Source organism: Cygnus olor, chromosome 12, assembly GCF_009769625.2.
Source record: "Cygnus olor isolate bCygOlo1 chromosome 12, bCygOlo1.pri.v2, whole genome shotgun sequence".
Classification (NCBI taxonomy): domain Eukaryota; kingdom Metazoa; phylum Chordata; class Aves; order Anseriformes; family Anatidae; genus Cygnus; species Cygnus olor.
In genome coordinates this window covers 9,792,387-9,806,844 of record NC_049180.1, presented here as the reverse complement: position 1 = coordinate 9,806,844, position 14,458 = coordinate 9,792,387, and the positions used below count along the sequence as shown (strand labels likewise).

Here is a 14,458-nt window from a genome sequence, read left to right as displayed (position 1 = left end):
CTTGTAAATGACAGTAGAGATGCAAAGCTGAGTGCTATATCCTTTATTTTTCAATGAAAATATTAAATGCATTTCAGAAGCCAGCTGATGGCACGATTTGCCATTGACGAGCATTATGGACACCTGGAGTTTCGGAGGGTTGGGACAAGGCAGTCACTCTGTGCAAGTCACTGCTCAAGATAAGAACAGAATGTGGGTTTGTAATAGATCATAGCATCTTCCCATCCTCCCTTCTTAGAGCCAGCAGAGCAGACGGCACACCAAATTCCGAGGTAACACATGGATATAAATTGCACACTGGCAAATGAGTATGTGCAAGATTAAATGATGGGCAGACAGGCAGAAAACATACTCGCTCTGTCTCTACTAGGTAATCTCTGGCTCCACGCTTGTCCTTGTAAGCTATTTAAAAGAGCACATGTGTAAATCATACTGTTCTGGTAGCTTTGAAGACAACATGAAGACAGAGATTTCTAGCTTGAAATTCTTGTATTTAGACTGGTCAAAACTGGTAGTTCCCTCTTGCCTAACACAAAATATGCTTTCAATAGTTATTTCTTTGTAAGTCATTCATTACTGCAAGGCAGATCACCTGCACACTCAGACCTGTGGGAGTGACTGTGGTTGAGAGCTGCAAGGATTATTGGAAACCCATGATGTGATGGTTTACTCCAGCAAAATCCTGTTGCTGATCACACCCCCAAGAATTGATCGTAACCTGCACTTTACAGCAGTGTAATAGAATTAATCCTTTTCTTTGATACTGAAGTCTTCTGCAGTCTTTGTTTTAAAAACAGTTAGCTGTTCCATAACCAAATTAAAGAGAAAGCATTCCTTGATGTCAGAATACATTAGAATATTAATGCACCTAAAAAGGTGATTAGCTGTTGCTAGTCTCATTGTCTTAAAATCATCCCTCTTTCAAAATGCATACATGGCAGCCTTGCTGAAACAGCTAGACTCGAAAAATGTCACAATTTTGTATGTGTCAAGGTGGCTGGCAAACAGATAACCCAGTTTAGACCGACTGTCACAAGCATTAAACCTTCATTATGACTTTTCTTCCTCAAAAACTATTTTGAAATGAGCAGACATTAGGAAGCAGTTTAATTGTAAAAGATAGCAGGCTATTGCTAATGACCAGAGCTGTTAATTCAAGCACTGCAGCACAGACACCAAGCACTTTTTGTGCCAGAAGCTGCTTCCCCCAGTGAGTCATACTTAGTGACGCCACCAACCAATTTACCTAAAAAACCCTCCAAGGAACTTGGACAGGAATGGTTCTTTTTCAGCCTGTGTGAATCACATGTAGCTGGGACAGTAGATGGGGAATTTACTCTTGTCATCATCAATGAAAGAACTATATGTGAAAGCAAGTGCTGCAACTTAAACATTCACTTGTGTCACGCAAGGTTGTGGTGAGCTGGCTGCAGCAGATAAACTGGCACCCAAATTGCCTTCAGCCAGCAACACCACTAAATCATGGAATGCATTTAGGCAGGTAAGGTCAACTAGAGGACCGTGATCACTTTTCTTTATAGACAATTACAGTAATAAGCAAATAGGATGACTCACTCTTCAACATAAATAGTAGCAAACATTCCCAAAGCCCAATTCTGAACAACTTCAAACTCAGGACTGGAAGTTGCCTAGCCCCTCAGAAAAGAAACTCAATAGCTTCTACAATTGGGCTCTAATATCTTAGCTCCAGGTTCACTGGTCCCAGAGGGAGGCATTCCCAGCCTGTCTGCAGCAGTGCTTGCAGTTTTGGGGCTGGAGACCAGGTTGTATGCAAGGGCCTAACACATACCAGCTTCTATTACTTTTATCATATAACTGTTTGCTTGAAAGATTACTTGAAAGATTTGAAGGTAACCAACACTATTCCTTCCATTTCTTCACACTGTCAATAAGATGAGTTTGTGGCTTTGGTTGCCATATATTTTTGTCCATTAGCTTTGGAAGGGATTTCATAACCATATAATTTTTATTTGTCATTTGAGAAATATTAACATGAGTTCATCCAGTTAAACTGATACATGCTGATTGAGTCACTTTGAATTCATGGGCTCATATAACTAAGACTTCTCTTGTAACCCTTTTATCATGCTTCTTCTGCCTTTATTTCTACTCTGATTTCATGAAGTTTTTTTTTGTGGGAGGCTAATATTATGCATATTTCTTTAAATAAATGTGAATCAATGCAAAGCGCCATTATATTGCTTCTGCCTCAAAATCTATTTTCCAGACATCACATGATATCATCTAAGACATGAGTCATATAGATATTGTAAGGTTTTTAAAACAATGTTGTAGTAAGGCAGTGGAGACTTCATTTTCAGCTGCTGCTTCTAAATCTATGCTTATAAAGTGAGACATTTGTGTATGCAAATAAGCATGCATTCTTACAAACTGAATATTCTGTAAAAGACTACTACAGTATTTTCCTTGCAAGCACAATCCACAGATTTAAATCATTAGAGAACAGTTGAAAATCTGGCTCTATAAAGTCTACACTGACCCCCTTACAAGGAAAAGGACCAATGTTTTTTCAATATGAAACTCCAAAATCATATAAAACTGTTTAACATAAGCTGGAACGGTTCACACATGGTCATCTGGTCACATCTAGGCCTCTCCTCAAGGCACAGCTTACAAAGTTGGATCTTGTTTCTCAGGGCCTTCAGGAACAAAGATGCTACACAGTTCACATATAAAAAAATATGCAACACTGCTTCCTATCATTACTGAGGTCTTCTAAGACAGAATGACTTGACTTGTCTTCCAGCAGTGAAGGGTCTTCCAGCATCCAACTGTTTTTTGTTGGAAGACTTCACATAACACCCACTGGTTTCAGACCTGAAACTTTTTCTAGACATGTTCTATAGACCCAGTTTGTTTTCCTGCCCATTTTTCTGTACATCTGCCTATGACCATAAACTATGCCACTTGACCAAGATAGAGTTTCACAAAGTTAGCATGAGATTATGAGATTATTTTTATTTTTATTTTTTAAAGTTTGATTGATTTTAATGGGAGCTAACCTGGTTCCTGCCCTTGATAATGCCATGCCAGTGGGAGCTTTTGTCTTGGCTTCAAGATGGATCAGTTCTACATGAAGAAGCTTCCTGCTTCTTATAATTGGTTGCAGACCAAATGGGGTATAAGGATTTTTCCTTAGATAATTACAAGTAAAACAAGTGCATTCGGGAGTTACTGCCTTAGACTATACAGCACCTTACAGGAACTTAGAGCAGTACTTTTCATTCTGACATGTTCAGTTACACAGCAGATTAATGTGGTGTGGATGACCCACCTCTCAAAAGCACATTATTTTCTCCTAAAGCTGGAAGAGAGGATATGCTTTCAAGCTGTCAGACCATTGAAAATTCTTGCACAAACATATACTTCTTCCTGTGGATACCGGTCTTTTCTGTATGTTCTCTTAGAAGTCTGCCTCCTGATCTAGCCATGGAAGCCCCCAGCTAGAACCCAGAGCATATACTTTTCCTGTTATCCTCAGATAGTGAAACCCCCTCTCAGATCCATTGCATACACATAGCAGGCAATAAGAAAGCAATCGCTTTTCGTTATCTCCATTACACAGATAATACTTTTAGTACACACTAATATGCTTATGCTTTAAGCTCATTTTTGTTTTTATCACTGTAGAACACCACACATGCTTCATATTGTTTTTTTAAGGACACCTTCAAATACAAGCACTTATAAGCAAAGCTTGCTTTCCAGCATTTTTGGAAGCTCAACAGGTACACATGGAGAGGTTTTGCTTCTTGAAGGTCAAATCACTACAAGAATTTTAGGCAACTCTGTTTTCCTGCTACCTCAAGTAGATAGCATCTTGGGGAAAGAATTCTGTGAAGAAACAGGATTACAAGAGGAACACCCAAAGAGGTTGGTCCATGCATTCTCACTGATGCTATTTTTACTACCTTACTCCAAACCATTCCCCATGCCAAAATACATTTAAGAAAACCAGTTTTGTTAATCTGACAGCATATACATGAAAACTATCTTTTGCCTTGTGCCACAGGCAAAGAACAAGTCCGTTTTGCTGCTGAGCAGTCACCTTTGCATTTGTTAAATTACCTGCAGCTTCAGCAGGATATAGACAGTAAATTATTTTCTTGTCCTTGTTTGTCTTATCTGTAATGCAGGAAATAGCTGTAAAGAGAAAGGGTGTCCAGATAATATTTTTGTTTTTGTGCCTCTAATTTGAATAAAGTACACTCAATTTCCTAACAGTTCCAACCACTGTACATCATTTTAATTACCTATTCAGGTACTATATTTTAACTGAATACCACATTTTAAACATTAAAGCTGTTCGTGTCATTTATGTGCTTAAGAGTCCTGTAAGCGGTTTCCTAAAACTTTTTTCTATACTATAGACTGAAACACGATGATTACTGGGTAGGAAGATGTCCCACTGCACATTTGGAAGAAATTGCTAGCATAAAGACAAGGCTTAGTAACAGTAGTATTCATTTTCAGAGAGGGGCTGTAGAAGAAAAGTAAAGAGGCAGAGAAGGAGAAATGAAGTGAGCCTGCTTTCAGTTGATGGCTGGATGCTAGAAAACCAAACGAGGTGAGATCGCAAAACTAGGAAGAAATATGAACTGTTAAGAAATGAGTCTACATAAATACTAAATCTTGTTTGACAGACTTAGTGAAATTTATTTAAGGGCTAATGCAAAGAACACAGGAAGGAAAAGCAGGAAATAACATAATCCACATTGGTGAAGAGGCACCTGCTGTCTTGGAGCCTAGTAGACTTGTAAGTGAAGGAAGTAACAGTAACAATACTGAGCAAATAACATGAAAGTAAAAGAGGAGTTGTAGGAAGAGCATGGGAAGGCTCATCAGATCTGTATCACAACAGTCCTGAGCTTTCATATCATGACTCTGAAGAAAACGGCCATCAAATTTATACTGTATATTAATCTCTGTGGCCTTGAAGGGTTAAGTTATTGTACCTGCTATTGAGGAAGACATGCATTTTAAATTAGGATCAAGAACAGATTGCCAGCATGTTTCTCTGTTATTGTCAGTGCCCTAGAAGAGCCAATTAAATATTGCAGTCAAGTTTCTTCAGGCCTTTACTCACCAGCACAGAAAGGCCAAGGACTGTTACTGCTGCAGCACATCTGAAGAGAATTATTTCCACCCAGAGCTGAGAGGAAAGTGACCTGCTTTGCTGTTAGCCAGCTGGCATCTGAGCAGAGCTTCCTTTTTGATTGTCCTTGGTTAAGACCTTATATCTACTTCTACTGAATTTAAGATTAAACTACAAAATTAGGAAGAGCTGATGGATAAATTCAAATTAATTTGAGGCCAAAGAACAGGATACTACTTTGCTATAAGTACATGGTACAGATTTTGAGTATTGCCCATCTAAAATGTTATTTCCACATTCTGCTTTCCCATCTCCAGAATATTGCTTTATCGTGTTTGGATTCTCCACATCTGAAGCTGTTCACAAAAAAAGGGTCCAGCCATGGAGTCAACTCTCCCTGATGATCCTCAGCATCATGAGGGGCTCAAACCAAAAGGCTCCACTGCGACATCCGTGAAGCCAATTCCATTTTCATACTCATGGGTGCAGAATTCCTGTTGGAGAAGGGTGTAGCTTTCCTCTTCAAATAAGTGTTACTTCCACTTATTAGCTGCAAAACAACAAAACCAGTACCTTTTAGTTCACATTAAGCCCCTACCTTGTACTATGCAGAGTCTGGTGCCTTTACTCTGATAAAAAGCCAGAATGAAGCTTCCCTTGAAATCCTACTCCTGTGCTTGCAACAGGCCAAACTGTGTGTATGATGAACAGCGCTTTCTCTAAAATATCAGATTTTAGTGCCTCCTTGAAAATTAGGCCAGTGTACTAAACAGCTGGTACAACAGGAAGTAAATAAGCATGGCCAAGCAGTAATTAGTCAACCCAAGGCAGCACATGTAGGTTTTACTTGCACAATTTAAGCTTCCTTCTTCAGTTTGCAGCTCCTAAATACAAGTTACATCCCCATGAGACGTGCCTTCAGGGGGTATGTCTCTGAATTAAGCGGGCCTATACATCAGATGATGTCAACTGTTACTGACAAACCTGAACATGAAGTTAGTCAGGTACCGATCTCCCACAGCAGAGTTATGGCATGATCTGGCAGTACAGGTTGAAGAGATCAGCGGGAAAAAAGACAGCAAATGCAAAACATTGCCAGAAAGCTCTGTACTTACTGAGGGCCTGACTTGCAATAAGGATCGACTAAATTTAGTGACAGTATTTCTCATGAATTTTCATTTCATCTGATTTCATCTGCATTAAGGTCCTGGTCCTGTTCCTAGATTCTGTGTGAACTGGAAACAGATAAAGTTGCATGGTAGCCTAATACATGATCTGCCAGTTGAATGATTTTTTTTTTTCCAATAGCTAATGCACAGCAGTTTGTTTTGGCTGAATCCCTAAGATGTTTCAAAACCCCAATTATATCTTCTAAGGTCAGTAAGCACTTATTTTTAGAGCACATGATTCAGTGTATGCTTCAGTTCAATGTCCCTTGTAATGTTTGATGTTTGTTATAAAAATTGTTAATGATTCACTTACATGTATTTCTCATTTGTTTGAAAGGGAATCATTTAAAGTGGCTATTTTAAGGGTCATTAAGTGGAACATCTTAAGTGTGAACACTCAAATGATAAATGGAAGCATTTAATAATTGTACTCTGCTATTTTACTGTGTCTCAGTTGCATAAAATCAGATCAATATCCTCCAACTTTTTTCTAAAAGACAGCACTGAAACTAAGTAATGAAATGCAGCAGTAATTGACTAGCTAACACAGGTGACGTTTTACGGAGAATATACTTGTAAGCACAATTCTAGCATCCTTACAGTGCTGGAAGTCCACTAAAACTACGTGGGAAGAAGAATAAAAGGAAAAACTCTTCCACCCTCAGGCCACAGTTTCACAACAGAAATCCAACTGCTGTCAAAATATAGCCTTGCAAGACTTCAGGCAAGACACTGATCTCATCCTCATGAGCAATAAAACTACGGATTATATCACTATGCACACCAGATCAACTCAGGAATTGCTACTGCTGTTCATGGGGCCCATGCACGGTGGCTTAAGGACCTTATAACAGTAAGCCTGAGTAATAATCACAGCTTCATGTTAGAAGCCATTATCAGCTCTGTAGAGGCTTGAAGGCTTCAACTATACTTTAATTGTTTTTTTTTTTTTTTTTTTTTTTTTTTAATTAAGTTTAACTTATCAACTGGTTCTGAACAACTATTTTTAAACTTAAGTTACTGGATAGATTAATCTTTTCTCTATGGGTTCTGATGAGTTTAACAGACCTATTTTTCCCTCCTATGAAACATTTGCCAAACTATTTTGAAAGACAGTAATTTTTTTTTTATAAGTGCTGACAGTTGCAGACAATGTAAGAACAAACAATTCACCATCTCATCGTTTCCAACTGTTTACCTACTTCTACCAGTATCTAGTAGTATCCCATATAAGGGTTAAACCTTCATTCTCAGACCCGAAACTTGGCTGCTAAGTATAGGCTTGAGCCTAATCCAAGCTCTTTCTTCAAAAATGTTAGTTTATACAGCTGACTGTGCTAAGTGGGGATGGAAAGTTGTTATTGCTGAAGAAGTTCCTTACTATTTTAAAGCAACCTTACCAGCTATTTCTTTGTCACATGGCTGGTCATAGCTAAAAATACATGTTTTTTTTTCTTATTTTGCTGTATCTCCAGAGAGGTAGGGGAGAACAGCAAAATACTTAGGTGTTTTCACATGCTGACATTCTTTATGTCCATCCACACATTTATCTAGGAACAAGGTTGAGTGAAGAAACATGGGCAAAAATAATCCATGAAGTTTAAGCTGAAGATAAAACCAACTCCTTGCTTGGCAGTAAAGGTCTGCTGGAACACCGAAGAGATCGTGTTCCCCTAGAAAGGGGGCACACACCCACATCACCTGGTGCAGCAGTCCTATGGCTGCTGCTTCCCTTCTCCTCCACTAGGATGCAACTTGATCTGGCCTCACCAGTCCTTTAGAGCATGACTCATCTCCAGTCGTAAATACTCAGCTCTTCAGTCACACCAGTTATACCTCTCATGGATTTAAGATGCAAAGGAAGCAAAGCTAAGTTTTGCTGCCAGATCAGGATTTCATACTCTGCAAATATTTGGAAACACTTCCACTCATTTTCTTCTGTTCTATTCCAAGAACTGATGAAGGTGATGTAAATAGCTACCTTGCTGCACATTAACTGAGGCCAACAAAAGAACGAGGAAGTTCTGGTCAATATTAATCAACACTATTATTACGACTTCCTCAAGTGGGACCGGCTTCTGTAAAGAGCTACAGCTCTGTGTAGCTGACTGTTGGCCTGGGTCTCATTGCAGAACTGAACTGAATCTCCAGTTTTTCAAACAAGGCGCTTCCAGATGAGGCAGTGCTCATGAGGCATCTTGTGCTCTTCGATTTAGTGTTTTTGTCCATAAGAGGCTCCCCTACCTTTGAAGGTGGTACTGCTTCAGTTTCTTCTTGGTGACAGTGACTATTTCCCTGTGCACTAAGGAAGGACAATGCGTACACAAAGCTGGGAGAACTGAAGAAAAGTTCAGTGATTTCCGCAAGTGATTTCTGCATCATTTTTGGTAGCATTGGGACTACAGGTATGTAACTGTAACCCAAATGTGGGTCTGTTTTTCTATCAGAAAATATTCGTCCCCTATTTTACAGCTAACAACATTTCACTGCTGATAATCTGTTTCAAGTTCAGCTTCCTCTTTACTTCCATAATTTTAAAACAAAGATGGAAAGAGTAAGAACAGGTACAAGTTATTCTAGTTAAAATTTTTTAGAGATCTTTTAATCTTAAAATCTTTCCCCCATCTTATCCCCCCAGAATATTTCCTTATGCTAATTACTTTTGTTCAATTGGCCTTCTTGGAAGCAAATAAATCTTGTGAAGATTAATGAATGAATGATACTGTTACAGTCCAGAGCAAAATGATGTGATAGCTTATTTTACCAAGTGCTTGTGAATGGATGGACCAGCAGAACTGTTATATTCACTTCAGTGCATAAAGGTGTTATTGGAACACATACATTTCCAAAGACAAACTCAAAGTTAGTTCTCTATAATTCAGGAATTTTAAGCCAAGAAAGTAATGATTACATGAGCCAAGAAAATAATGATTACAACTAATGAACACTTAGAGATGCTAAAGTTTTCAAATATTATTCATGAGAATGCAGAACACATCAGCAACTTATACCTGGCACAGGATTCAGAACATGCTAGATGTCAGGAAAGCAGTCTGACTAGCTTCATTGTGCCAGAAAAACTCAGTGTTTTCCAGCAAAATTATCACTAATACACTTACCAGTTTTGATGCAGTTGAAGAAAATTTTCTCCAACGGATATTTACTGATGCCCTTTCTCTAACAAGTATTCATTTTGTTACACTGGTAATGCTTATGAATAAACCAAGTTTCTTATCTCCTTAGTTCAGCACATTTTAGATGGAGCCCTTTGGAGAATATAATTTGTTTAGATAGAATCTAAGAATATTGAATGTTGGTTTCAGAAGTATCCTCAGGAGTTATCCAGGTCCACTGTTCTTTGCAGTCTTGCAAGGACTTCTCCTGCAAGGATAGTGTATTTATTATTCCAATTCACAGTAAAAATTCCATTGATTATGAAATTGTATAGCCTGTATTAAACAAGCGATGAACAACTTCTAATTTGTCATGGAAGATCCAAACTAAGACTGAATAATAGGTAAGAGAAGCTGTGTCTTTATCCTCTCTAAAACAAGATTGTTTCTACACAAGGTACAAAAGATTGTACCACAGGTCTTCAACAGATGAATTAAAAGTTATCTAATGATAATTGTTTTCACAGCTCTAGATTTAAGTAAAGGACTCTGATTAGTCCTATGAAACTTGCTTTGGGCAGTCAGGTGTTGTTTCTTCAAATGTAAGAGTTGCCTGAACTACTTTACCCACCGTGTCTCCAGGATATCAGCATTCTTTTCAAGCCATTAAGACGAACTTGCTATTTTTAGCTGTTCAGAAAGTATATTCTGCCAGAATTACCTTAACGTTCAAGCAGCAAGTAGTTAAAGGAGCTGAAACTGCATTTCTTAAAACATAAAACCTGACAGTTCAAATGTCAGTTGGTTATAGTAACAAGCTGATGATTTTGACAAGTCCTCTCAATCTCTCATACAATTTTTGCTTTCAGAGTGGAAATGTGTAATACATAGATCCAGAAATAACACCAGCTAAAAAGGGGCCAAATGAGATAAGTTTCCAGTCCAAAAGCAGCTTTGAAATGAGCAATGAATGATTAAATAAACGAACCAAAAATGAGAATAGAGTCACTAGTGTACAAGGAATGTAAACATGAAGTGTATTTTTAAACTTTTTTCCATCCCCAAAATGGTGCAACACCTTAAATAAGACAAATGTTTGCTCTGGAACAGAAAGACAGATGTTTGTAAGCACCATCTTTGTTTGATTTTTTCCCTCTTCAATTGATATACAAATGTATGCGCTTTGACAAAGTTTTATGTTAGTCTAAACTGCTCAGTAAACTACTAATTACCAATTAGTACCTGATTTTGGGAGTTAGAATATATTGCTAGGTATACACACGGATACACACTTCCATTTCATATGGAAAAAATACTCAAGCTCCCACCCCATGAAGACGTGACTAATTAACCTCAGAATTGCACCCAAGTATAACTCAGCAATTGAAAAATGCATTCTCAACTCCATTGACAGATATTTCACTACTGAGGCTAAAGGAAGAGCTAGGTCATTCAAATCTTTTAGATTGTCACATATTTAGATCAGAGACTCCTTTTTTTGTGTGTGGTTGGGAACCCAACAAGTCTACAATTTCATTTGAGGCATTTGGATATGAAACTAATATAAAAATATTGCTACTTAGCAACTTTGTAAAAAAGTTGCTGAAAAGATGTTTAGTCCTGGGCAACAGTCTTCCTGTTTGCATACAGCAGAGATAACATTCACACCTTGGTATATAGTGCAAGTTAAAGGCAGCGATTTTAAGTGCTATAAATTTAAATATTCTGATTCTTGTTAGCCATTAGGGGAAACCAGAAAAATCTTTTGAAGTTAAGTTTCAAAAGGCAAAATGTTCCCCTGGAAAGCCTCTTCAAAACTTGTTCCACATTTTCAAAATACTGTTCCTTCCACCTCCGGAAGCATCACTGCAACTGCATATTCCAGTCACTAAAATGCATGATCACCCTGAAGAGATGTATATCCATACTGACTTTTAATTGAAGAAATATAGCAATTAGATCACATTGCTATCCAATCCACTTACCTCCTCTACATATACAAATGCACTCTAACACTTAGTTAAATGTCATTATTTCCCTGTAAGCTACAGATTTCATACATTTCAAGTAAATGCATTTTGTGCCCAAATTTCATAGTGATTTTTATGGTTTTAACATCCCCTCTTGCTACCCTAACACCCCACCTACAAAAGCTGTAAATGGGAAAAAATAACAGCTGTATTGGGTCAGATCAAAGGTCCAGTGAGCCCAACAGCCTGGAAAGAGTGTAACAGGGCTGCATGTAAAGAGATCACTAAAGAATATTCTCCAACATCAACTTGCAATTTTTCCTGAGGCCTTTTAACTCTGTTAATAAAACATCCTGCCTTTTGACAGCTTAGCATCTATTCCTATTTGCCTTACCAAGCAAGCCAACTGTTTCCAGCATCTATAGGGCATCCATTCACCCTAGTTGGGTTCTTCATGCTATTGTCTTAGATATACTGCCAACTTAAACTGTTCCTATTCTCAGCTGTCTCCCTATTGATCCTTCTACTCTGCCAGCAAAACTGATGTGCCAAACGTGTGATAAAAGAGATCGGGGAACTGATCCATCTTGAAATAATGCTACAAATAAATGCTTGAGTGATTTTAGATAGCCATAGTTTGTTCCAAAGGACTCCTTCACTGCTATCCACAGGTGGTGACAACTAGCAGGTGTTCAAAGGTGAAACACTTCTCTAGAGCAAGGATGAAGAGCAAGTCAGTAGCTCTGTCTGCACTGAGCCAATATAGCACATAGGATTAGAGCTCAGGAATTCTGAGATAAAAAGAATAGTAAAAATCCCATACTTAGTAACCAAAGTAGAGGTAAAAAGAGTAACAGAAATGTTCAGAAATAGCATCAAGAATACAGTTAATTATAACAGCAAAGTCAATAAAATACCTTGGACTTTGAGGCTAGGAATGTATTTTCATTATGGGCTTGGCATAGTGAGAATCCTGAATCACAACTGGGGTCCTAACTGGTACCACAATACAAATGGAAATAGCATAGTAAGAAAGACTGACCCCTCCCAATACATTTTCAAAAATAGCACATCCTCAGTAGAATAAAGGAAATCACCATGAGTTTTCTTAAACATTTTGAAACACATCTGCAGGCAAAGGATTAATTTCACATTTTGCAACTAAAAGTGTCCTTTCCTTTGTTCCAGCCACTGAGCTTTATGGTTTGAAATCCATCTGAAGAAGCCCTGAGAAGCACACACTACTACAGTGAATGCTCAAAAAGCCTTGAAACAAGAGTAATTACATAAGCACCATATGTAAAACACCAAAGGAAGGGCAGAATTAGTATGGTCACTGAAACAGTCTTTCCCAGGAAAATCAGTAACATTAGGCCATTTGCAACCACCCCAGGGCTTCAGGACTTCAACAAACTAAATGTTCTGCAATTGATTCTTATGCACCAAAGATTTGACTCATTGAAAGTCTGTCATTTTCTTTTAAATTGTATCTCTTGTAGGTCAGCTTGAATGAAGATTAACACCAAGCTCAGTAAATCACATGCTTCTAGTAGCTGTGTCTGCAGCTAGTGACAATACTTCTGTACCTCAAACACAGACAGAGGCTTCCTTCTCCTGTCTGCTAGCTAAGCAATTACACTGTGAAAGTAAAGTACTGACACATGCAGACACAAGAACTGCCCGTGGAAGCAGTCCATAAGATAAATCACTTATACTTGTGCATGTCACCTGCATTACAACTGAATGAAAAACAATCAAAGCCTCAACATTTTGTGCTGTCAAATATTTATGTACAACTTACAACACCACTAATACAAGAACTGAAAACTTAATTCACTAATGCATTCTGATTTTGAACAAGCTCTCAAAGACCAAGAGAGAGCCTATATGAGTTTAAAGTTATCAACTTGTGTCTATGTTTAAAACTAGCTGGACAAACAGCATAAGTAGGCTTGCTCTTTGTAATAAAGAGAGCAACCTCACAGAAATAGGTGCTAGCAAAATCCAAGGATGAAAAACTTCCCTTATTCCTTTTCTTCACCTTGTCCTTCAGCCAAGTACAAGTAGAGCATACATTTTTTAAAAAGCTAAATCAGGAAGGTTTTGAAAAGGTAACTGTGAGATACTCTCCCCTGCTGGCTAAGGCTCCGTGGCATCGACAAAAGGGGCAGAGAACTGCAGAAAAATGAACGCAAGATGACTACCACGGGTCAGATAAGTTCAAATCTTGCCCTTTCATTCTCTCCATTTGCAGAAACTGTTTCATGAAGGCAGCATTAGTGCACCACAAGATCACTACATGTAAATAGCCTCCTTGAAAAGGAAAAATTGTGAGAATAGCAGGAACCAGCCTTGAGCAAAATGGGATTTTAATATCTGGGTATCAAAGTTACACATCAAACTACTGCCTCGGCATACCTGATGCTCTGGAGGGGCACGGTGCGATGGGTGCCTGGCCCCGCCGGGCTGACGGTGCGCCTGGCCTGAGGGGGCAGAGGAGCCCCACAGCTTCGGGCCGGGGGAGAAGTCTCCTCACTAGATGGATCCACAGCTAGTAGAGAGACCCGAGGGCAAGGAAGAAAATCAGCCCGCAGGTGAGGGCTTAAAGGAACGGTACAGGGGGCAGTACATAGCTGAACTAGAGACCCCCGCTGCCACCTCACAGCTCAGGGGGGAGCTGGTGGTCTACGGCTAGCGCTTAAATGAGAACCAGGGGTAGAGGGCGGGTATGGCTCCCAGATGAGGCCACTCGGGGCCGTTAAGTCACTGACAGCCACCTCTCCAGCGGTGGCCACAGGCACCGGCTGCCCCAGGGCCGGCTGTTGGGGACAAAATGGCCACCTGGTGTGACTGAGGGCGGCCGCAAGTTTTGGCGCCAAGAGCCCCAGAGCGGGATGTGCAGGGGAAAATGGCGGTTGCACTTCACAGGAGGGCAGCGGGCAAGTATCAGTTGCTGCTGTGGCGATCTCCACTTCACCACAAGCACGGAGAGGATTCAGCAATCCACTCCCCTCATCCCCAGGGGCCATGTGGCTGTGGCCCAGTGTCCCGGTGAGTCCTTCAGCCCCT

The 14,458-nt window shown here is 39.3% G+C and overlaps 1 long non-coding RNA gene across 1 annotated transcript in view; it reads right to left on the bottom strand.

Annotated features, from left to right (window-relative positions):
- LOC121076642 overlaps positions 1-13,889 on the bottom strand; it is a 45,530-nt gene extending 31,641 nt beyond the window's left edge. The window contains exon 1 of the long non-coding RNA XR_005823641.1: positions 13,808-13,889. This is a non-coding gene — a long non-coding RNA (uncharacterized LOC121076642). The remainder of the gene's footprint in view (positions 1-13,807) is intronic.
- Positions 13,890-14,458: the final 569 nt, after the last annotated feature.